The sequence below is a fragment of the Cavia porcellus genome, unplaced genomic scaffold, assembly GCF_034190915.1.
Source record: "Cavia porcellus strain 051 isolate PalLab524CR breed Dunkin Hartley unplaced genomic scaffold, mCavPor4.1 scaffold_3, whole genome shotgun sequence".
NCBI lineage: Eukaryota > Metazoa > Chordata > Mammalia > Rodentia > Caviidae > Cavia > Cavia porcellus.
The window spans coordinates 120,731,259-120,756,461 of record NW_026947486.1 but is presented as its reverse complement, the minus strand read 5'-3'; the positions used below and the strand labels follow the sequence as shown (position 1 = coordinate 120,756,461).

Genomic DNA, 25,203 nt, shown 5'->3' with positions numbered 1-25,203 from the left:
GCAATGCGTTGCATCCCTCTCTAAACTAGCCACCCCGTGCACACCTTGTGCTCACTCCGTATTCGCCCCGTGCTGACTCTGTGGCAACCCCTGATTGGCCACAGCTGGATATATTAGCCAGAGCCTGCGTCCCATTCCCACCCTGCTTCCTCGTGGCAGCCTGTGATTGGTCACGGCCGAATATATAAACCAGAGCCCGCATAAATAAAGCGGCAGTTCCTGTTACCCACAAGAGCATCCTCTGTCTCATTGGGGGGCTGCGCCGGTCAATTTACAGTGACTTAAAATGAACAGACCAACTCCTTGTCCTCGTTACCCTCAATTAAAAGTAAAAACAGAAAAAAGTGAAAACATAAGAACAGAGAACAGTTTCTAAGAGGGAAACTAATCGGCAGAAGGCAGGCATGAGAAGTCAACTTTCTGCACTCCTCTTCCACAGTACAAAGTTTACTTTATGAGCCAAATATTTCTCAAAACCTTTCAAGAAGCTCCAATGAATTTCTGGACTTGTTCTTTTAAAATCAGGATACTCTGCCTTTGCTCTGGAGGCAGCATGGCAACCTGATCTGCAATCAGGTGGAGAACCTGCATGATCAAAGCTGCTTTTTCTTGATCTTGAGGAGTTACCTGGCTCTGCCCAGGACCAAAACTGCTAGGCTGGGTTCCACCTTGCTTGCTTGCCCCCTGCATGCCTGTCCCCTGCATTCCTCCTCCCTGCATGCCTACCCCTGCAAGCTGCCCCCAGGATTTCCTGCACCTGATGTGCTTGGGATCTGTCTAAGTCCTTGGGGGCCACCTGCCCCTATATTAATGGGACCAGGTCCCTGATTCCACCAGTCATAGGGCCTCTAGAACTAGGTCCAAGGCCCCACATTTCCAATCCTCTTGCACCTGTTCCTCTTGCTTCCATCCCTCTGCTTTCCATAGCACAGGTCTTTGTTCCTCTTTGCTCCATTACTTGGGTCTCTAAAGCCTCAGTTTCCATTTCTTGAGTGTCCATCCCTCAAGACTCTCTAACTTGTCCACCAACCACAGGTAGACAGACCCCTTTGATCGATCATAGGTGCTCTGTGCTCTCTCATTAGCAGTCTGGTATCTGCCATGGGTCCTCTCTCGTATCATGTGCAGAAGGGCCATGGTTATCATGACCAGAGGCATGGTGTATGGGAGGACCCTGATGGGATGGACCCAGATAACCTCTTGGTTCTTCTTCTTCAGTAACTGAAAGCAAAGCCCCTCCATGTGGGTTGTTTGGAGCACCTCCTAATATTCTTCAAGGAGGTAGGCCAGCAGCAGTCATGGGGCCATAAGGTATAGGAGCTCTGAGATCTGCCATCTGCACTTGTCCCCACTCTAAAGGGATCAGGCCAACCCTTGGCAGTCCAACTTGTGGCTGCATTGCCCTGCAGTTAAGGAAACAGGTCCAGGTCCAGGAACGGTAGCTGCTATAGGCTCTGGAGCTGGAATTCCAACAGGGACAGGAGTCTGCATCAGAGGAGGAATGTCTTTCACCAGTCTTCTTGCCACATGCTGAGGCTGAGGGGCTGGAGGATTCCATTGGTTCAACAGAACATTGGATCCTGAGCAAAGCCCGGGACCTAGGCCAGAAACAGGGCTTGGGCCAGAGACAAAAAAAAGGCCAGGGCCAGGGCCACAGACAGATTGAGCCTTGCCTGGGATCAGTGGGGTGACATATATCTTGCATGTCCTTGAACTCTCAGGACAATCTCAGTATCCATAATTCTCATGCGCACTCGCACCTGCACTGGTACATAAGCCAGCTGTGGGTTCTGAAGTAACATGTTCCGAGCTTCCTGGTGACTGTTGTGCATACAGAGCTTCATCTGCTTCATCAGCTCAAACAGCTGCTCTGGAAGAAGACTGGCTACTGCTCCGGTGATCAATTCAGGGGCCTCTTCTGGATGGGTGGGATCCCCATAGGGAGAGTCAGTGTTGCGGGCTGTAGGCCTCAGGCTCTTTAACTCCTTATTCTCTTTACCAACTGCTCTGTCCACCTGAAGCACTGGCCCACTGAGGTTCTGCATGGCACTGAGTGTGGTCCCCTGGTCTTCAGTTCTGTAAAAGCCCTGGCCCTTGGGCTTTCCCGTCTATCATGTATGACCCATAAACTGACAACAGAGCCAACATTTGAGAAAACGTCCTTTAGCTCCTCCTCAGGTGCCTCACACAGAGTGTTTCCCAGGAACACGGAACGTGGAGCTCAATCATCGCTGGGTCTCTCACGGACAAACTTGTCATGATTCTAGTTTTCCACATAGCCGATCTGACTCGATTTTTCTAAGTGTAAACATCATTTTACTTTGGATTCAAAAGAAAACTATTCCTTAATGTCGTTGGGGAAGGTATAGGGACAAAAACAAATCATACATAATGTTGGTATGTTCATCAAGCGAGTGGTTATAAAATGAATATACATATCACTGTTAATGAGTATATTCAGAACTGCTCGACTTTATTTTTCATTAAATGCAATAATTAATAGGTTTAGTTTTTATTATGTTCCCTTTGTGAATTTCTTCCTTTGTACACTTACTGAACACAGTAGTGGTAGCTAGCTAATAGTATCCCTTTTAAAATTTTGTTCAAAACATTATTCAAGGGCTGGAGGTATAGCTCAGAAGCAACAAGTGTGTAAGCCTGGCAAGCACAAGCTCTTGAGTTCAATTCATGGTACCAGAAAACAAACAACAAAAAACTCATTATACAAAGTGTCTAAAAATACAGCAGTCTTCACATTATTGGAAAAATGTAATACAGCAATTATGCTTCTAAGCTTAGTGTCAAACATGTTTTCTTTTGAATAGGATATGAAATTAAATTTTGTATAGCTTGGGATGTATCACTTTAAAAAGTGGATTTGCATGTATTGGTCATATTCCCTTTATAACTGTGCTAATGTCTATGCTTTATGTGTAATCTAATTTGCCTTGCCTTAGAAAAATACTGTATTCAGGACTTCCAGCTGTGTCACATAATCTGACTACAAATAAGTGCATCCAATGAGGTTAGTAAAGTCAAATTCATTTGCTATAGATTAATTAAATTTAATCTAATTTAATTTTGGGGAAACCCATTGAAATGAATTACCATTGTCTTATTAGAGGAAAATTTGTTGATGTGATTTGAGCTTTTCCTTTTCAAATCTCATAGTTAATTGAATTTTACTTACTGCAAGTAGGAGGTATAAAATACCTTTAAATTGGAAGAGGAAAAAATAAAATAAAATGGAAGAGAGTTGTTTTCATACCAGTTTGAGGTCAAAATTAGTGGATTATCTTTTTTTACAAAAAGTTTTCTTAAGGTACCTAAGCCACTCTTTCTGGATATACTTGTTACAGGAAGCTTTAATGACATTTTAAAAACGTTACTGGAGCTGTGTTATTATTTAAAAAGAAAGTTGCCAATTGCATTCCTAGTATCAAAAAAAGGAAAAAAGAAAGAAAGTCGCCAAGATGGACTTCTGAGAGGAAAAGAATTGGGATTTTAAAAATTGCTGACATGTTACCATAAAAAATATCTCGGGGTGCTCCATTAAAATATTTCTATGCTTATGCTTTTCCTGAGAAACTGAAAGCACAAATAAGTAGCAAAATAGAGGACAGATATTGGGAAGCAGGAAAAAAAATGTTCAAATGGGAAGGGGAAGTGGGAGGAGGAAAGAAAGGCAAAAGAGGATAAAGAATAGAAGAAGAAATGGAAACAAAGCTTTGTAAATAGGGAGGAGAAGAATGGTTGACGGGAAAGAAGGGAACTGGGGGAAAACGAAGAATCAAGATATATCACACGCAGGCACAAATTTCCTATGATGAAAGCCATCATTATGTGTATCAAAAGTGTATCAATGGAATTAATTCAGATTTTTAAAAATTTAAATGCATGAATTTTTAAAAGGATCATGACGCTGCAGAATACACTGCTTCTGTTTTCAGATAACTTATCGACAACTTACTTTTCATAATCCTTTAGAGTTAAAAGTATTCTCGTTAATGACTGCAAATGGTCACTGTAGTTTATGATCCCGTGTGCTTAGTAGCTGAAAACAGCCGGCACGTTTGCCCGTAGGAGGCAGAGGCTCTGTGGTACAACCTGATACTCGCTCAGCATGGTGTATTTGGGAGCTTCTGCGTCCTGCAGCAAAATAAACCGAAATTGCGTCCAGCTCTGCCTTTAAAGCTGACCTCCTTCGAGCTAACTGGCCTCTAGTTATCAATTGCAAGCAAGCAGACCCAGAAAGCAAAAAAGGAGACTGCAGTCTCTCTGGCCACTGGTAAGGATGTGCCAATGCGGACCCAGAGGAGCAGGCTGCAAAGAACCCTGAACTGTACTGTGACCCCTGCCGGCTGGCTTGCTTTCTTTGTTTCAGGCCACAGAGGAGCTAGATTCTGGTTTGGCCAAATTCATGTCTACACTTACCTGAGCAGTTCCTGGACTACAACCAGAGGTTCCTGAGTTGAAAACTGTATCTAAGTGCTCTAAAGGTTATAACTGCATATATGTTGAAGTGTATAAGATAGATAACCATATTACTGAGGGTTTTTTGGATCATTGAACAAAACTGTTTGCACTCTCAATGTTTGAAGGTCCACTTTGTATGCTTTAATTTTGTAACTTGAACAACTATTTCTAAGATGACAATATGTAATCTATTAACTAGTGATTTCTTACTGTTTATTTTTTTAAATTTTGTATTACTTGTACCCTTTTTCTGTTTTTTTTTCCTTTTTCTCCTTAAATAAAAAAAAATGAAAAAAAGGAAACTGTATCTAATTAGCTGTGTGCAAAATACAGCCAAGAATACATCAGCTCTGTTGAACCAGTGAAATTGGAGCTGTCACTTCACAGCTAATGCGTACATTAAACGTGAACCCAACTTCTGATGGAACCACACCTGACTGAAATTACTAAGACCTATATATTATGTGCCCTGTGAATCCAAGGAAACCAATAAGAATGACAATTGCCAGAATGAATTATTTCATTCAGTGGTTCCACAGCCAGAATTGAGGGCCAAGACTGGGTTCCCACAACCCGGTGCTGCCTTGTTTGTAAAATCTCACACAAGCCATCCCTTGACCCAGATGACTGCAAAGGGATTGATTTGAAGATCTTAACTGGAGACTAGAAAAGCGAAAGAAAATGACTGAGTTAACCTTAGTCATGGAATGAGCATTCATTTGCCTGGGAATCCGGGCTCCTGAGAATGAATGTTTGCACAGGCACCTATCTGTGGGTCTAAAGTTTTCTCATTCACAGTCCCTGCCATTTCTTAAGTTTTGTGGTTCTGCACCTACTATAAAAATCTGTGCACATATATGTGCCTCTGTGCACACACCTGTAATCATCCCTGCCTCTAAAAACTTTAGAACTCTTAGGTGAAGATTCTTGATCTACGGATTTATAGTACTTATAGTCAGTCAATTTTAGTTTTTCCTTGAATCCTTATTTCTCTCATAATTATTTCTTTACTCAGGGACGCAGGATAATCTGAATTTAAATCTCACTTGATTCTGACCCTGAGGCTTTGGCAAATGATATCACTTGTGCAATGTGTGCAGAAGAGCTAAGAAACTGGATGAATATTTAAAACTTAGTATATAGACCAGGTTTGTTGGTGCATGCCAACAATCCCTGCACTTGGGAAGCTGAGGCAGGAGGATAGCCACAAGTTCCAGGCCAGCCTCAGCTACATACATAGTGAGTTCAAGGCCAGCCTAGACTACACAGCAAGACCCTGTCTCAAAAAACCTAAATAGATAAACAAATAAATAAAATTTAGTATTTATGGCTGAGGATATAGCTGTGTGGTAGATTGTTGGCCTAGCACATGCAAGATCCTAGGTTTGATCCCCAGCATTAAGAAAAAAATCTAACCAAACAAAAAGGAAAGTTTTGAAGAATGAGTATCTAAACATAATGAGTGAGGGAAGTGTGTACAAAAGACCAGCGGGATCCTGTATGCCTGGAATCGAATGGCACTAGATACAAACCTCCTCCTTTTTCTCATCTATAAAATGGCACAGTAGTAAGGATTAAAAGAGGTAATGTCAATAAAACTCTTTAGCACTTAGTAGGCAATCAGTAAATACTAGGTTCTTTTTCAGTCTCTGTTATATGCTGTGCTCTAATAGAGTGATTCTATATGACTAAAGGAGAGCCCGAGAAACTAAGACGTCCCAAGTAATTTTTCATTGTGGTTTCTTATTGACAAGGTCTTATTTGGTTGGCTTTGCTTTTATTTTAAAAACCTGTATTTTTAAGAACAGTTTTTGGTTCACAGAAAAATGCCAAGTTAAATTTTAAATGCAATCACTGGTTATGCAAAATCTTTATTTCAGAATTCTGTTTTCTGTGTCCAGGTGAGTTTACATGTCTCTTTCCATGTATGAAAAAGTGACATCTGCAAACCAATGTCTCTTTTTGAAAAATCTTTTCCTGTTCTCATAAGTAACAAGTTCATAGAGGGAAACTAGGGATGTAGCTCAGTGGTACAATGCTTGCCAAGCATGCACAAGGCCCTCGGTTTGATTCCCAGTACTACAAAACAAATGCAAATTTATTCAGACAATATAGAGTCAGTTTGAAGATTCAAGGCCATAGAGAGGGCTTGGCAACCTGGCTGTCTCTACTGCTGGGTCCTAGACCATGTGCCAAGCTGGACACTGAGGACTGGCTGCCGGGCTACTGCACATGTCCAAACACTTCTTGAACTTCTCAGGATGATTTTAAAATAATTCATACATCTGGTTTTAGAGAAGTAAAGATGAGGATATGCACATCAAGAAAACAAAAGCAATTAACCATGTATTCTTCTAGGCAAATGATAGGATCCATGTTATGAAAATAAAATTACTTGAGCAGAGGAAAAGAAATAAAATCCCTTCTGTGTGCCTTCATCAGCTAACCATGACCAGCACTGAAGACCTGAGAGATTTTTTTTTGTGACAGTGTCGCACTATATAGTTCCTCCGGCCTCAGCCTCCCAAATGCTGAAAAGACAGACATGTGCCACCATGCCCAGCTGAGAGTATTTAGTAATACAATACTTTGCATAAGGGCCAAATGGGAAGGGCTTTGTAGCATGGGTGTGGCCGCTGATCCAACTCCATGAGCTGTACACCAGAGATGCAGATCAGAAAAGCAAGCGCTGCCCGCATACTTGATCCCCGAGGCTGTGTGAACTATGTGACCACCTTTGCTCTCCTGGTGTAGGGCCGGGCACATGCTGTAGCTAGATGCCCTGCAGCAGCCTCTGCTCAGTCCTTCCTTTATTATGAATTAATATTTCCCAGAAGTTCCATTTACCAGGCCTGAGACCATAGGGTAACTTACTTAGAAACAAAACTCCATTGCTCCTTGACAGGCACTGCCAAACTCACACATGTAGAAGGACAAAAAGGACACTGAATAGTTTAGAGTAGAGTGGAGCTGGGAGTGGTGACGCACACCTATCATCTCAGTGCTCAGGAAGCTAAGGTAGGAGAATTGCCACAAGTTTGAGGCCAGCCTGGGCTGTAGAGTGAGTTCAAGGCCAGCCTGCACTATACGTTGAGACAAAGAACAATACAAAGTAAGTATAAAAAACAAAGAAAGTAGCCAGGCATGGTGGTGTGTGCCTATAATCCCAGGACTCATGAGGCTGAGGCAGGAAGATCACAATGAGTTTGAGTCCAGCCTGGATCACATGGCAAGACCTTGTCCCAAAAAAACAAAAATCAAGAAGGAGGAAGAGGAGAAGGAAGGAAGGAAGGAAGGAAGGAAGGAAGGAAGGAAGGAAGGAAGGAAAGAAGGAAGGCAGAAAGGCAGAAAGAAAGAAGAAAGAAAGAAAGAAAGAAAGAAAGAAAGAAAGAAAGAAAGAAAAGAGTGGAAGACAGACCTTGTCTGGTTTACATTTTCCAGACTGGCCAGACTCCCTGATGAAGAGCCCCAGTAAAAAGCAGCTCTTTGGGGGCTGGGGAGTTAGCTCAGCAGGTATAAATGCCTGTCTTGCAAGTGCATGGTCATGAGTTTGATCCCGGTACCAATAAAAAAAAAAAGCAGCTCTTTGTGCAAAGTCCTATGGGCCATCAGAACCAATTCATTGTTCCTATGAATGTCCAAGTGCTCTCTTTTTTTAGCAAGGCTGTGTCACTAAGGAAAGTGGGTTTGAGTGAACTCTTGCTGGAGTCATGTTCGAAGCTTCAACACCGCACCTATCTAGGTCAGTTTGTCTCATCCATATTTGGCAAAATAACCATTTCTAAGTTATGGAAATGTTGAGTGTCTTACTGTACAAATTTTTACTTAAATATGCACCATATTTTTGGATCAGCCCATGTATGTACACATATGCAGCTCCAGTACATCTGATGAGACAATTTTTGGGTTACACAGCTGATTATTTTACTGAAATCGTAAGTTCTTCTCATGACATATTTATCCACTTCTTTGTAATTAATGCACATTGCCTAGTTCGGCAATAAGGAAAAGCCAAGATAAAGATACAAGGCACACGGTTCAAAATCCAGCCAAGTACATAAAGAGCAAGGGTGAAATCCCCACAGGTGGGAAAGGCTTTAGTTTTGGGCCCCAGGCAGAGTGAATCCTGAGAGCAGCAGCCATGCCATGCAGATAGGAGATCACACCTGGGGCCCCAGGTATAAGAGCCACCAGAAAGCTAAAGGAGAACAGTGCAAATTCATCAGTTCAAGGTCCAGATATGAATTCAGAGAGGTGGAGACAGGGCACAGAAAACGTGGATTCTGAGGCAAAGCCCGCAGAACTTGAGGAAACTATAAGGATGCTGTGGGTGAGCGTGCTGTCCAAGGTGAGGAGGCAGGAGGTAAAAGCCAGTCCTGCATGGGTTGGATAGTCCATGGGGATGAGGTAGTACTGTGGCCAGCAGACAACAGCGGACGCTCACAGGCTATGCCCAGGTTCCCAACCACAGCCACTGGATCAAGGCGCAGAAAGATGGTAAACAGCCAAGGTCTTAACCCCTTCATGTGCACCAAGCCTTCCAGAAGCAACAAAGACCCTGGGGCCCCATTAACCAGCTGCATGGAACCACACACAGAAACCTGCACCTATGGGGTCCATCTCAGAGTCAGACGAGGATCAAAGTGTGGATCCAGGTCATGAGGAGGGTGAGCACAAGGGAAGGTCCAAAACTAAAACAGGCAGGTTCAGACTCAAGGAATAAGAGGAAGGGGGTTGGCCATGCCCAGCGACCTCCAAGCAGCTAGCAGGGCCCTGAATTCAATAAAAGGAGCCAAATGTGCACGAGTTGAATCCCAACGTACAGGAACAAAGGAGCCAAATGTGCATAAGTTGAATCCCAATAGTACTTTGGAACATTGTTGGAAACCTAGAAATATAGGAAAATGACCAAAAAAAGACCAAAATGCAATTTGAAACTTCCAGCCCAACTCAAACAAGCCTAGGAGATATGGACACAGAAGAAAATGTGAACCATATACCTGAAATACCTGAAATGATAGCAATTGAAATAAAGAAACAACTATGGGAAGCTATTAAAGAACTCAAATCAGAAATAGTCTCCCAGGTAAAAGAAGAAATGATAAATGTAATTAAAGAAATGCAGAACAAATCTAAAGAAGACAAAGTTAAAAAATTAGAGGAACAATGAAAAAGATAGAAACCCTGAAAGACAAATATAAGAAACAAACAGAATGCATGCAGCAGATTCAGAGAGATACACAGGAAGTCAAAAATTCCATTGAAAGTTGTCAAAACCGCCTCAACAAAAGTGAAGATAAAATTTCAGACCTTGAAGAAAAGATTGCAGTTGTGAACGGGAAAGGAAAGATGTTTTTAAAATAACAAGGAATCAGGAAATAACAATTCAACAGCTGCAAGATGATGCAAAGAAAACAACATAAGATTGATGGGTATAAATGAAAAAGAAGGGCAAAACATAAAGGATGTGAAGAGAATATTTAGAGAAGTAATGGCTAAAAATTTACCAAATATGAGGATGGAAACTGACATCAGGATCAGTGAAGCATATAGAACTCCAAATAGCCATAACCAAAATAAAACTACACCCAGATATATAATAATCACCATCCCAGAAATCCAACATAAAAACAGAATATTAAAAGCTGCTAGAGAGAAAAGACAGATTACCTATAAAGGAAAGCCTATCAGAATCACAGCAGATTTCTCAGCACAAAGACATCAAGAAGAGCATGGAGCAAAGTATTTCAGATCCTAAAGGAAAATGGCTTCCAACCTAGACTGATATAGCCTGCAAAACTGTCCTTCAAAATAGATGGAGAAATAAGATACTTCCATGACAAGGAACAGCTGAAGAATTTCATGATCACCAAGCCAACCCTGCAAAGAATACTGAAAGACATTCTAGATAGACATAGGAAAAAAACCACTAAACAAGGCAGACAAACAGAGTGGAAAGGTAAAGAATCAACAGCAGAAACATGTCAACAATAAACCAACATATAACATTATAACCATTAATGTAAATGGCCTCAATTCACCAATTAAAAGTAACAGACTAGCAGAATGGATCAAGAAACAACATCCAACCATATGTTGTATACAAGAAACCCATCTAACTCAAAAGGAAACTCATAGACTGAAAGTCAAAAGATGAAAAACAATACTCCATGCAACAGGATATGCCCCAAAAAAGCAGTGGTAGCTATTCTGTTTTCAGACAATGTGAACTTCAAACCAATCAGAAGAGATAAAGAAGGCCACTACATACTAGTTAGGGGAAAACTTCAAGAGGAAGAGATAACAATTTTAAATTTATATGCACCAAATTCCAGAGCACCCAGCTATACAAAGCAAGTATTAACAGAAATGAAAAATCAAATAAGCAATAACACAATTATAACAAGGAGACTAAGGTGCCATTAACATAAAGGGACAGATCAACTAGACAAAAAATCAGCAAAGAAATAACAGAAATGAATCACACTTGTGAACAGATGGACTTCATAGACATATACAGAGTGTTCCACCCAACAACAGAATACACATTCTTCTCAGCAGCACATTCTCTAAAATAGACCATATATTAACTCAGAGAACATATTTAAATAAATACAAAAGAGTTGAAATTTTCCCTTTCATGTTATTGGACCATAGCACCATGAAACTAGAAATTAATGACAAATGAAACTGCAAAAACCCCACAAAAATGGAAATTGAATAATACACTCCTAAGCAATCAGTGGGTCACAGAGGAAATCAAAGAAGAATTTAAACAATATTTACAAGCAAACGAAAACACAAATACATCTTACTGGAATCTGTGGGATGCAATGAAAGCAGTCCTTAGAGGGAAACATTGTGGTGAATTCCCACATCAGGAAAACAGAATGAACACAAATAAACAATCTGATGTTACACCACAACCATCTAGAAAAAGAAGAGCAAGTCAAGCCCAAAGCAAAAAAAAAAAAAAAAGGGAGAAAATTGTAAAGGTCAGAGCAGAAATTAATGCAATAGAGACTAAAAACACAAGACAATGAATCAAAGAGTTGGTTCTTTGAAAGAATAAATAAAATTGACACGCCCCTAGCCAACCTTATTTTAAGAAGGAAAGAAAAAACCTCAAATTAATGCAAAAAGGAATGAGGTGAAATCACTACAGACTCTGTGGAAATACAGAACATCTACACCTATTTCAGAGACCTCTATCTACTCTCATAGGTTTGATAACACAGAAGAAATGGAGATTCCTAGAAATATATGAAGTAACAAATCTGGGTCAAGAAGATGTAAAACTGCTGAATAACCCAATTTAAACAATCAAAACTGAAAATGTAATTAAATCCTTATCAACAAAGAAAAGTCCATGTCCACACAGATTCACTGTGGAATTCTACAAGAAAATCAAAGAATATTTAATGCCAAGACTCCTCAAACTCTTCAACAAAATTGAAAAGGAAGCAATTCTGCCTAACACATCCTTGGAAGACAGTATTACCCTGCTACCAAAACCAGAGAAAGACCCAAGCAAAAAAGAAAACTACAGGCCAGTCTCCCTAATGAACATAGATACAAAAATCCTCAATAAAACATTGGCAAGTAGGATGCAGCAAATCATCAAAAAGATTATACACCCTGACCAACTGGGATTCATCCCAGGAATGCAGGGATGGTTCAACATATGCAAATAAATAAAAGTAATACACCATATCAATAGAGCCAAAAATAAGAACCACATGATCATCTCTATAGATGCAGAAAATGGTTTTGTTTTAGAAAAAGCTTTTGATAAGGTCCAACGTTTGTTTATGATAAGAAACTTAGAGAAAATTGGAATAGATGGTCTTTACATCAATATGATAAAAGCAATCTATGACAAATCAACAGCCAACATCATATTAAATGGCCAAAAACTGAAAGCTTTTACCCTATAACAGAAACAAGACAAGGATGTCCATTATCACCACTCGTATTCAATACAGTGTTGGAAATACTAGCCAGAGCAATTAGACAAGAGAGAGAAATAAAAGGGGTAATGATAGGAAAAGAAGTTGTTTAATTATCATTATTTGCAGAAGACATGATACTCTACATAGAAGACCCCCAAAACTCCATTGAAAGACTACTAGATACAATAAATAAACTCAGCAATGTAGCTGGGTACAAAATCAATACTCAAAACTCAATAGCATTTCTATACACTAACAACAAAATCACTGAGAGAGAAATAAAAGCCATAGCCTTCACACTAATATCCAAAAAAAATGAAGTACTTAGGAATTAATTTCACAAAAGAAGTAAAAGATCTATACAGGGAAAATTATAATACACTGAAAAAGGAAATTAAAGAGGATTTCAGAAAACGGAAAGACATCCCTTGCTCATGGATAGAAAGAATAAATATTGAGAAAATGGCCATTCTCCTAAAACTATTATACAGATTCAATGCGTTCTGAATGAAAATACCATCAACATACTTCATAGATCTAGAGAAATCACTTCTAAAATTCATCTGGAACCAGAAGAGACCTAGAATAGCAAAGACAGTTCTAAGCAGCAAAGGCAAGGCAGGAGGCATCACAATCCCTGACTTGAAGTTATACTATAAAGCCACTGTAGAAAAATCAACATGGTACTGGAATCAAAACAGAGCCGGAGATCAATGGAATAGACTAAAAGAAACAACGACAACTACAAACACACTCAACCACCTTATCTTGGATAAAGGGGCCAAACATGTCCACTGGAAGAACAACAGTCTCCTTAATAAATAAAGCTGGAAAAACTGGCTCTCCATATGCTGAAAACTAAATCTAGACCCATGCCTATCACCATGTACTAAACTAAAATTTAAATGGATCAAAGATCTGAATCTTAAAACAGAAACACTAAGTCTATTGGAAGAGAAATTGGGTAAAAACCTTGAAGACATAGGGGTAGGTAGAGAATTCATGAACAGGAATCAAACCACAAGGGAAACACTTCCCAGAATCAATAACTGGGATCGTGTCTTATTAAAAAGTTTCTGCATGTCAAAAGAAATCTCCAGCATAGTGAAAAGAAAACCCAAAAACTTGGAAAAGATCTTAGTGAACTGTCCCTCAGACAAAGGACTGCTATTTAAAACATAAAGAATTTTTAAAAATCAGACCCCCAAATTCAAAAATCCAATCCAAAAATGGGCATCTAAAATGAATACACAATTCTCAGATGAAGAAATACAAATGGCAAATAAATACATGAAAAATGTTCATCATCATTACTCTTTAGAGAAATGCAAATTAAAGCCACACTGAGATTTCATCTTACTCCTGAAAGAATGGCCAGGATCAAGAAAACTACCAACAACAAATGCTGGAGAGGCTGTGGGGAAAAAGGAACTCTCCTGCACTGTGGGTGGAAGTGTAGACTGGTGCAACCATTGTGGAGGTCAGACTGGAGATTTCTCAAAAAGCTGGGATTGGAAGTCCCATTTGTTCCAGCTATTCCACTTCTGGGCATATTCCCAGAAGAACTGAAAACATCATACCAAAGTAATATATGTGCATCCGTGTTTATAGCAACACAATTTGTAATAGGCAGATCTTGGAAACAACCTAAGTGTCCATCAGCTGAGGAATGGATAAAAAACTTGTGGTATTTTTATATAATGGAGTACTACTCAGCTATAAATAATGATCACATTGATATATTTATAAATAAATGGACACAGCTTGAGACCATACTCATAAGCGAAATAAATCAAACCCACATGTATAAATACCAAATAGTCTCCCTAGTGTAAGAAATGGTAAGAGTATATAAGAGTTTATAGTGAGTATGATTCCCCATTACATTGCTCTGAAGCCTTATAATGTGTGCACTCATTAGTTGGAATGGTTTTAACCTAGTTTGTTCGTTTTTATTATCTGTATAGTATAAACAGCTATTTTAAAGAAAACAAGACATTAGAATTGCCAGTGTTGATTTAATATCATCTTACTCTGAAGTTCTACCATGCTTTTGTTCTTCTGTTTCCATTGGTTCTATCATATTTTAGCCTATTGGATTTTATTATGTGTGATAGTGTAAACAAATTTTCTGTGGAAAATGAGATAATATAGTAGCCATTGTTCATTCTCAGCTATTTGGTTCTGAAAGCCCTGTAATTCATTCACTCTCTTGAGTGGCTTTATACTGTTTTGTTATGCTTGATACTATCGTATATGAAGCTTTGCTCAATTATTTCAAAGAAAGAGAAACTATGGTAGTTTCTGTTAATTATGGGTTGTCTTGTGGTAAAATGCTGTGTTACTTGCATTGTTCTGATCTGATCTGCTTTGTTATGTCCTCTTTTGCCTTAATCTCTTTAAAATAAAAAATTTTAAAATAAAAAGAAGGCAAAATAAATACATTTTCAGACAACTAAAACCTTAAATAATTTCTTGTAACCAAAAAGTTCTGCACTCCATAAAATGTTAAAAGATGATTCATCACAAAGGTGATATTAAATGGAAACTTGGAATGCACAGAGGAGCAGAAAGCCCCAGACTGCAAAATATATAGATAATTGTAAGGTTTTCCTCATTTAAGTTGTCATTAGAAGATAGAACCCAAAGTGATGACACACCCCCATAATCCCAGCACTTGGGAGGCTGAAGCAGGAGGATTGATACAATTTCAAGTTTGGCTTGGGCTACACGGTGAGTTCAAGGCCATTCTGAATTGCAGAGTGAGACGCTGTCTCAAAAACAAATCAAAAAAATAAAATACAGCAGGGACTGGGGATTTAGCTCAGTGGCATAAGCGCCTGCCTTGCAAGCAGGCAGTCTTGACCCCAAGCCACTGGAAGCTGCGATTTGAATTTCCTGCAGCCGCTGCTGTGTCCCAATCGGCACGGCAAGGAGAGAGGCGCGAAAGCTCTGGGAGTGGGAAGCAGTGAATGGAGTTGAGAGCGGGACTGGCCAGGAGCCCTGCATCAACCTGCGGTGAGTGAGCAGATCGGGGACCCTTCCATAGAATAGGAGGCTTCAGCAAAGCACATACTGGGACCGGGCGGGCTGACTGGGACAGGATGCTGCAGTGACTTCAGTCACATATTCAAGCAGAATTGGTAGGCAGTGCCTGGCCTGCGTGACGCCGCAGTAGGCTAGCCCAAACCAGGCCCCAGCACGTGGAAGTGCACCCTAGCAGTGAAGCCTTCGGTACATTGACCTGGAGGGGCGGGCCCAGCATAGGCTGCCCAGGTCAGTGTCTCCCTAATATACTGCAGTGGGCGGGAACACCTAGCCCGTGCAATTCAAACAAACTGTAACCGACAAAGAAAGAAACTGGGCCTCCTATATACGCTTGTATAAAAGGAACAAAAAATATGGGAAGAGGGAGCAACAAGAAAGGGTCCTTGGCCCCCAATCCTGAGAAACATGCAATATTAGACATGACACCAATAGACATAAAGCGCTATCTCCAGAGCCTCATAGATGAGTTCAGGAATGAAGTTATTAATGACCTGAAGCAAGATATAATTAGAATAGTTAGAGAAATGCTAAGTACCACCCAAGAAAAAACAGATGGTGGAATGGAAGAACAGAATAAAAGGGGAGAATTGTTTGATGGAGAAAACATAGAATACATGAAGCAGGTTCAAGAAGATTACCAGGAAACTAAAAACTCTATTGAAAACTGGCATAACAGCTTGAAAGAAACTAAGGATAGATTATCTGAACTGGAGGGCAGATTTGTAATATGGGAGCATGAAATGAAAAACTTAAAAATAACAAAAAAACACAGCAATAATACAAAGGCTAGAAGATGATAAGAGGATCTATAACTTAAGAATTAAGAACATAAAAGAAGAAGGAGGAACACAAACAAATGGACTACAAAAGCTATTCACAGAAATAATCCAAGATAATTTCCCTTATTTAGCAAATGGTAAAGATACTCAGATGTATGAGGCATACAGGACCCCAGCCACCTACAACCCAAACAGAGCAACACCCAGGCATATAATAATCAAAATTCCAGAAATCCAATATAAGAACAGAATATTAAAAGCCATCAGAGACAAGAAACAGATCCCTTACAAGGGAACACCCATCAGAATTACAGCAGACTTCTCGGCACAAACCATCAAATCACGAAGAACGTGGGGGGAAATAATTCAAGCTTTGAAAGATAATAACCTCCAGCCAAGATTGATATATCCTGCACAACTGTCCCTAGAAATTGATGGAAAAACAAGGTGCTTCCAAGATAAAGAGGAACTGGGTAATTTGCAACCACCAATTCAACTCTACAGAGAATACTGCAGGATATTCTAAAAAAGGAAAATACCAAGATTTCAAAAATAGTGGCAGAGAGGCCACAATGAATGGAGCAGAAAACAAAATGAAGAAGACAAATTGACAACAAACGACAGAAAAAGAGCTCAACAGAAATGAGGCGGAGAAGATTGGATGGTAGGAACAGCTATTTTGGAGAAAACAAGACATCATAATGGCTAGTGCTGATTTAGTATCATCTTGTTTTGAAGTCCCATCAAACTTGTATTCTTCTGTCTCCATTGGTCTTAAAAGGTTGTATCTTATTGGATTTTATTATATATGATAATATAAGCAAAAACTTTTATAGACAAGGAGATTATACAGAAACCATTGTTCATTTTCTGTTAATTGGTTCTAAATACCCAGTAATAATGTCATTCTCTTGAATGGTTTTATAGTGTCTTGATATGTTTGGTGCTACAGTATACGAAGTTATACTCAAATATTTCAAGGAAAGAGACACTATGGTAACTATTTTTATGTCAGGATATCTTGTGGTGAAACACTAATTTGCTTAAATGGTTATATTTTGACCTGCGCTGTTCCTGTTGCTATCTCAATCCTCTTTTATCTCAATCCCTTTTTTAAAAAATTATTTACTTTTTTCTTTTTATCTTTTTAATTAAGGGAAAAATAAATAAAAAGTAGCAGGATACATTATAGTAACCTACTTTGATTTCCTATTAACTTGATTTGAAATCCTGTATTGCCCTCACCATCTTGCTTTGACTGATTTTCCCCTATTCTGCTTTGCTTGATAGTACCAAGTTCGAAAGTATAGGCAAAACTGTGAAGACAATAAGATTCATTATGACGCCCATTCAGGTTGACTATTATCTTCTTTTAAAGTCCTGTAATGTCTCCAATGCTTTGGTTTTATTCTTTACTGTTTTGTTCAATTTTATTATAACTGGAAATTCTTCTTAAAATAGCAAGAGGCAGTATGGTAACCATTGTTGATCACCTTGTATTTTGTTTTTACATTATCTATTATGTCCATCCTTTTGTTTTGACTGACTCTGTTCTGATATGTGTCATTTGGTTTTACTCTCTTCCAAAAAAAGTAATAAGCACTGTGGGAGTAATAAAACCCAAAATGTGTCAAAGAAAAGAAAAGAAAGTGCTCTAAAGTTTATAACTGCATATATGTTTAAGTGTATAAGATAGATAACCATACTACTGAGTTTTTTTGGATCATTGAACAGAACTGTTTGCACTCTCACTGTTTGAAAGTCCACTTTATATGCTTCAATTTTGTAACTTGAACAACTATTTCTAAGATAAGAATATGTAATCTATTTACTAGGGATTTCTTACTGTTTATTTTTTAAATTTTGTATTGTACCCTTTTTCTGTTTTTTTCTTTTTCTCCTTAAATAAAAAGAAGGAAAAAAAGCAGGCAGTCATGAGTTCGATCCCTGGTACCGATAAAAAGATAAAACAAAACAAAACAAAAAAAAGACCAAAAAAAATAAAATAAAGCATAGAAACTTTTCAAAGCAAAACTGCTAATGTATTGTGGGGTTTTTATTCTCTATAAGAAGTAAAATGCATGACAAAAATAATTCAAAGACATGAGGAGAGAATTGGAAGTATCTTTGAAATGTTCCTACATTATATATGAAATGGTTCTAAATTATTTGAAAGTCATCTACAATAAGGTAAAATTCATATTAGAAACTGTATCAAATAAAAGGTATAATGGAGATATCATGGAATTCTAAAAAGTAATCTACAAGAAGTCATGAATAGAAAGAGGAACAAATAGGACAAATGGAAAATAACAAGGAAAATGGTCAATTTAAACTCAACCATGCTACTAAATGCATCAACTATAAATGGTCTAAACACTCTAATTTAAAAAAGAAATTATCAGGCTGAACAAAAAGGCTGGAAGACTCAACATTAAAACTTGCCCATCCTTAACATATCACATACAGATCAATGCAGTCCCCAAAAGCTTGATTCTATAAAAAGTAGTGAGACAATTCCAAATCCAATAGGGAAATGCAAAGTAGAATAAATAAATGCAACTTGAAAAAGAAGGATAAAAGTTTGAGACATAAGAATGACTAAAAGAGGACCTAGATAAAATGAAAAGTTTATACATGCAATACAAGCTCATTGAGGACTGTAGATTGGTACGACAATCCTGGGAAAGCTTTTTATATATTCTTATAAAGCTCCATTTGCACTTACCATGTGACCCAGTAACCCCACTTTCCCAATTTATCCAGAAGAATTAAAATATATGTCCACACAAATATCAAAGAGGTGTACATACATTTTTATATCATATTTATTAATAATAACCACAGTTCACACATGACCCAAGTGCTCTGGGAAGTATGCTGGATGTCTCTTTCCCCCAAGGTAATGTGCTCTCCTCTGGGTCTATCATCTCACTGCGTGACCTCGGGGTCCTCATCCATGGCCCCTCCTTGCCAAGCTGCTGCCTTCCAAGCTGCCCCACTAGGGTTAGCAATGGGCATGGCTTTTCAGGGAAAGCAGAAGAAGCCAGCATTGCTGGTCCCTCCTCCCCAGCCCAGCGAGACCCCCTCCCCCTCCAGGACCCTGGACGGAACTTTACACTTGGGAGGGAGGAGATGTCAAACAGAGGAGGGTACTCTAGGAGCCTCGGGGAATAAGGCTCAATAATAGATGAATACCAGGACCCAGGAGACCACAGTGTCTTGGACAAGTGGAGTAAGAGAGGCAGCTAAATTAAGGAAGGGCCCTTGGAGACAAGTCACTGGGTCACCACTACAGCCTCCCTGGGTCACTTCTAACACTGATACTACAGACAGTCAAAAGAGTTACCATTCTCGGGGGCTGGAGGTTTACCTCAGCGGCATAAGCACCTGCCTTGCAAGCAGGCGGTTGTGAGTTCGATCCCCAGTACCAATAAAAATGAAAAATACCAAAAAAAAAATGAGTTACCATTCTCAGCTGGGTGTGATGCCACATGCCTGTCATCCCATCACTGGGGAGGCTAAAACTGGAGAATCCTGCACGTTTGAGGCAAGCCCAGGCTACACAGTGAGCTCAAGGCCATCTTGTACTGCAAAGCAAAACCCTGTCTCAAAAACCAAAACCAGTGCCCCACAACCCATAATCGTGCTTGGACCTTTGGTGAAACCTGTGGAAATTGGGATTCTGGACTAGCAGCCCACACATACCTGGCAACCATCTCTGAGGCCTACAGGGAACAGGAGTTTGCACCCAGTGACCCACAGTATTCCAGGAACCCTCAATGAGGCTCAAGGGGATTGCAAGTCTACACCCAGGGACCTGAAGTCATCGGGAACCCACAAGGAGGCCCGCAGGGAGTGGAAAGCTGTGCCCAGTGACCTGCTCACACTCAGGAACCATAGGTGAGGACCATGGGAACTGGAAGTCCATCCCCAGTGACCTGCCTACACTGGGAACCATCTCAGAAGCCTACAAGGACTGAGAGTCTGGGCCCAGAGGCCCACAACCATTGGCAACACTCAGTGAGGCCCACTGCCAGACAGGCTGCCCTCACAGGAAGCAGCTTGACATCAAGCTGATTCAAAGGAACACAGGAAAATGCCAAAATGGAAGAACAAAATGCAATCTCAAACTTCCAGCCCATCCAGGTCAAGTCCAGGAGACATAGAAATGGATGACATTGGAAATCACACACCTGAAATTTCTGAAATGATAGCAATGAAAGTAAAAAAAAAAAAAATACAAGTCCAGGAAGCTGTAAATGAAATTAGATCAAAAATCTCCTCTCAGATAAAAACAGAAATCATAAACGTAATAAAAGAATTGGTGAGTATATTCAAAGAAGATACAGATAAAAAGTAGAGGAGCATAGAAAAATGATGGAAAGCTTGAAAGAGCAATACAGGAAACAGACTACATGAAACAGATTCAAGGAGATATCCAAGAAATCAAAAATTCCATTGAAAGCTGGAAAAACTGCATAAACGAAACTGAAGACAGACTCTCAGATTTTGAAGACAGGATTGTGGTTAGTGACTATGAAAAGAAAGATCTCTTAAAAGTAACAAAAAATCAGGAAATAACTGCTGACAATCACTTGTTTTCTCTCGCCATGTTCTGTGAAGTAGTCTCCCTTTATTAAGTTCAAATAAAATTATTTTTATGAATAAATATTTATGGAAGAGCAACTGTATTTCCACTTCATGGTGACAAAAACAAAACACATTGTTTACAAGAGTATTAAGATATGTAATATTAAATCTCACCACAAATTTTACTAAAGTTATTCTGAAAAATAACTGATGTACAAAAATGTACACCTATCTTAAGTGTACATCTTGTTGTATTTCAACAAAATCACAATACATACAAAATCAGCACACAAATCAAGACATAGAACACAGCCAGAACCCCAAAAGTATCCCTTGTGTCCCATCCCTAGCATTACTTCTACCCCACAGGTAACTACTTGGCTGGCTTTGTAACACCATACATGGGATTTTGCTTGCTTTTATTTATAGTAGACTCAACCAGGAAGTATTCCTTTGGGCCTAGCTTCCCCACTTTAACACTCTATTAGAGGCATTTGTCCATCTTACAAATGTTGTTTCTGCATTCATGCGCATTGTTAAGCAATGCCCCTTGTTAATGCAATTTATCCATTCTGGGGTTCACAAATCTTGAACTGTTGCCTTTATTTGGCTGTCATGTATGGTACTAATACAAACAGTGTCACTTATTTTAATTAGCTACATGTTGCTGCATAACCAATTACCTCCACTCCAAATTCAGGAGCCAACACAGCAAACATGTGTTATTTCTAAAGGTCAAGAATCTGGCAAAAACCTGGTCAGGTGGTTATGACTCAGGGTATTTCATAAGGCGCAGTGTTCAAACTGCAGTCATCTGAAAGCTTGTCTGGGCCAGTAAATCTGCTTCCTGAGTAATTCACTTCCATGGCTGTCAGCTGAAGGCCTATTTCTCACCCCTGGATCTCATCTGATGAAAGGAAGCTGTGTTCTCCTGCACAGACAACCAAGAGAAAGTCTTTTCTGACCTAGGCATTAGGCATATCCCCAACTTTCGGGACAAAGTACACAACACTGGCAGCCTAAGGAAGGAAAGGTTTATTCTGGCTCATATTTCAGTAGGTTCAGTCTAGGATTGCTTGGACACAGGAAGAAGCAACCATGGGAGAAGACAGCTGCTGAGCTCACAGCAGCCAGGAAGCAGAAAGAAAAGTGGCAAACTTGGGACAAGAACAGACATACTTAAACTATAGTTTGCAAATTCGCAAAGAACCTCTTCTGATGTATGCTGTTTGTTAGCAATGAATCAATAAACCTAGCCCCTTTTTTGTCTTTTGAGACAGGGTTTCACTATGTAGTTCAGGCTGCCTTGAACTCACTTTGTAGCTCAGGCTGGCTTCAAACTTGCAGGATGCACCTGTGTCAGTCTCCCCAGTGCTGGGATGACAGGCATGCACCACCATGCCTGGACTGGCCCACTTTCAAGTGGAAGGAAATTGAGTTCCATGTCTTGTAAGGAGAAGTATCAAAGAATTTGCAAGCATATTTCAAACTCAGCACAATATGTTTCTGGTTGAACGTATTTATTTTGGGGTTTGTTTGCTGTTGCAGTTGCTGTTTGCTTGTTTTGAGATGGAGTCTTGCTATTTTGCCTGAGCTAATCTCAAATTCCTGGGTTCACAAGACCTCCATTCAGCTCAGCCTCCCAGGTAGGTGGGACTATGGCATGTGCCACTATACCTGGCTCTTCCTTTGGTTTTAGTAACATGTATCATTGCCTGTATCTTTTGTTTTACTGACTCATTGAGAATATCATGCTTTGAAGATAGCCTCTGGGTTGCTGTTGGCCAGTGAACTCGAAGTGAATAAGCCCCACCTCAAATCTACCAGTTGTATCCACCTAAGGCTGCCATCACCACACCCAAGCTGCACTTCTCTTCCTTGAACACCATTTTTCTCAAGGAAGTGTGCAAGCCGGTCACACCCAACTGTACACTGGACTGTTTGTCCCAGCTTCGGCTCTAAGCCCTGTTCTTTTCTCTCTCCACTCTGTCTTCTCTAAGTAACCACAGTCCTGCCCGATCTCTTGTTTTAAATTCATTCTGAAATGGTGCCTATTAGTTCAAAATTGAAAGTGTTACTAGCTGGGCATGGTGGTGCATGCCTGTAATCCTAGTTCTGGGGAAGCTGAGGCAGGAAGACTGTTGCAAGTTTGAGATCAGCCTGGGCTACCAACCAAGTTCAAGGCCAGCCTGCATAGCAAGACCCTGTCTCCAAAGGAAACAAAAACAAATAAATAATAAAAGAAAATGCTACTGAACATGTTGCCCACTCCTATGAAGATCACAGTTCACTGTCAACAACTGTAGTTCAGGGAAGGGTCACTTGAAAGGTCTTTGTGAGTTTTATAAATGTAAAAAATACTGGCAATGGTAGCTAACATTCAGTATTTAATATGCTTCAGACACTGTCCTGAGAACATGAAATATATTGTCTCTTTTTCTGGGAGAAGGGTAAGTTACCTGTGGCAGCACTTCTTTGTTCTGACAGGTCACTTAGGAAGTTTCAGCCACTTTTACCATGGAGTGAGCAGTTCTCATTGTTCTGGAACAGAATGTGGTGTACTTCTCTGTGTACTGATAAACTTGAAAAACTCTGCCTTATCTCTTGGGAAACTGGCAATCAATGGAGGAAGTGTTCCAGATACCTGAGCCGGTTGTCACCAGAATCGATGTTAACTTGTTTTTCTGGGACTGACTTGTCTTTGGGAAATGACGGTGCATGCATGCAAGCTGAAAACTCTGCTCAAAGTGGGTAATGTGGGGCAGTCCTAGACTGAGGTGGGTAGGAACCATGTTACTTGGAACATAGCTCCACAACAAAGGTATCAGAGGCCCTTGCTGTCCATTCAAGAGACAGATTTCTTTTCCAGTCCCATAGTTTCTATGAAGAGGAATTTTCCCTAGACACTCTTGGTCTCTGGCCCCACTCTTTTCTCATCTCCTGGTAAAGCAAATCACCTGGTCAATGGGTTGTATCCATCAGCAGAGATGAATAAGATTTAATGTTTCACCAGCACCAGTGCCTGGAAACAATCTGGTGTTTTCATTGCATGTTGCTAAAACAGAATGCCATCAATGGGATAAATTATAAAGAATGGAGATTTCTTGCTGACATTTCTGGAGGATGGGAAGTCCAAGGTCCAGAGGATTTGCATCTGGTGAGGGCTTTCTTGCTTTGTTGTACCACAGCCCAAGACAGAAGGACAGAAGGGAGGGAAAGGGAAGGGGGGTGGATGCATCCTTTTGTAATAAACCCACCACATCTCTGATAACAATATTAATTAGTCCTGCCTCTCAGCACTGTTACATGGGAGATGAAGTTTCCTGCACAAGAGCTTCGGAGGAAACCACTGCAACAGGGATGTGCTGTACAATGAAAAGAGATTGCTTGCCTATGTCCTTGGTTCCTAGGTACCAAGCTCTATGTTCTTGGCATTTCCCAAATGGTAAGCATGCCCTTGCCATTCAAGGTGGGCCTAGTGGGCCACATCTGAGTTTATGCTGAGGAGATAATCCATGTAGACCCAGAAAGATTCAGTATTCAGTATCCAGCCACGCCCCCACCTCCACCCTCACCAGCTGGTCTGCTGCTGAATTCTGCACTGGAGGCTCTCTTCCGCCAAGTGCTATACAGTATTAAATTCATGGGCTGGAAAGAGGCCCCCTGTGACCTGAACAACAGGGAGATGGGACCACAGGGAAAAAAGAAGCTGTCCAGGTCAGCAACTGTGCAGCTCACCTCCCACCACTCTTGGGAACCACTGAGGTCCCGGGTTGGGCTGAAGCCTGGCCGTGACCTGGGAGTAAAAGTGGGCAGAGCATGGTGCAGGGGGGACTGCTGCAGCTGTCTGCTAGAGAAAGTCCAGGTGCAGCTGCTCCATGATTCACAGCAGGGATGACTGAGGGCCCAGGGGGTTGCAGGAACAGGGACGGGTAGGAGCTCAGGGAAGGCCGAGGTCACCGTGGGTCAGCGGGAGACCCACGCCTGTGTACCAGAAGCTCCCCAACACGACACCCCTGATATGCCTTTGGTTTTGTGTTTTGTGTGCCTGTGGATTTTTGGTTTTGGTTTTTCTTGTTTGATTTCTTTAAACAGCAGCACCGTGGAGGGGGAGAGAGTTATAACCATGTGTGTAGATTGTCTACTGCTGCTTATAAAACATGAAATGTAGTTAAGTTGCACCTGCTCAGTTCCAAGGTTGATCCTTGATACTACCTACCACCACTTCACTGCCAAGTCCACAGCTGGATCCTCCTACCTGTCTCTTCTCTGGCCTCCCATCTGCAGTGTCATCCTTAGGCAGGATGGGGTGGCCGACTAGAGGAGGAGTGACCTCAGGGGCTCCCAGGAGAGTC

The 25,203-nt window shown here is 40.4% G+C and overlaps 1 pseudogene; it reads right to left on the bottom strand.

Moving 5' to 3' along the window:
• Positions 1-480: 480 nt before the first annotated feature.
• LOC111753818 (cleavage stimulation factor subunit 2 tau variant-like) lies at positions 481-2,259 on the bottom strand (annotated as a pseudogene).
• Positions 2,260-25,203: the final 22,944 nt, after the last annotated feature.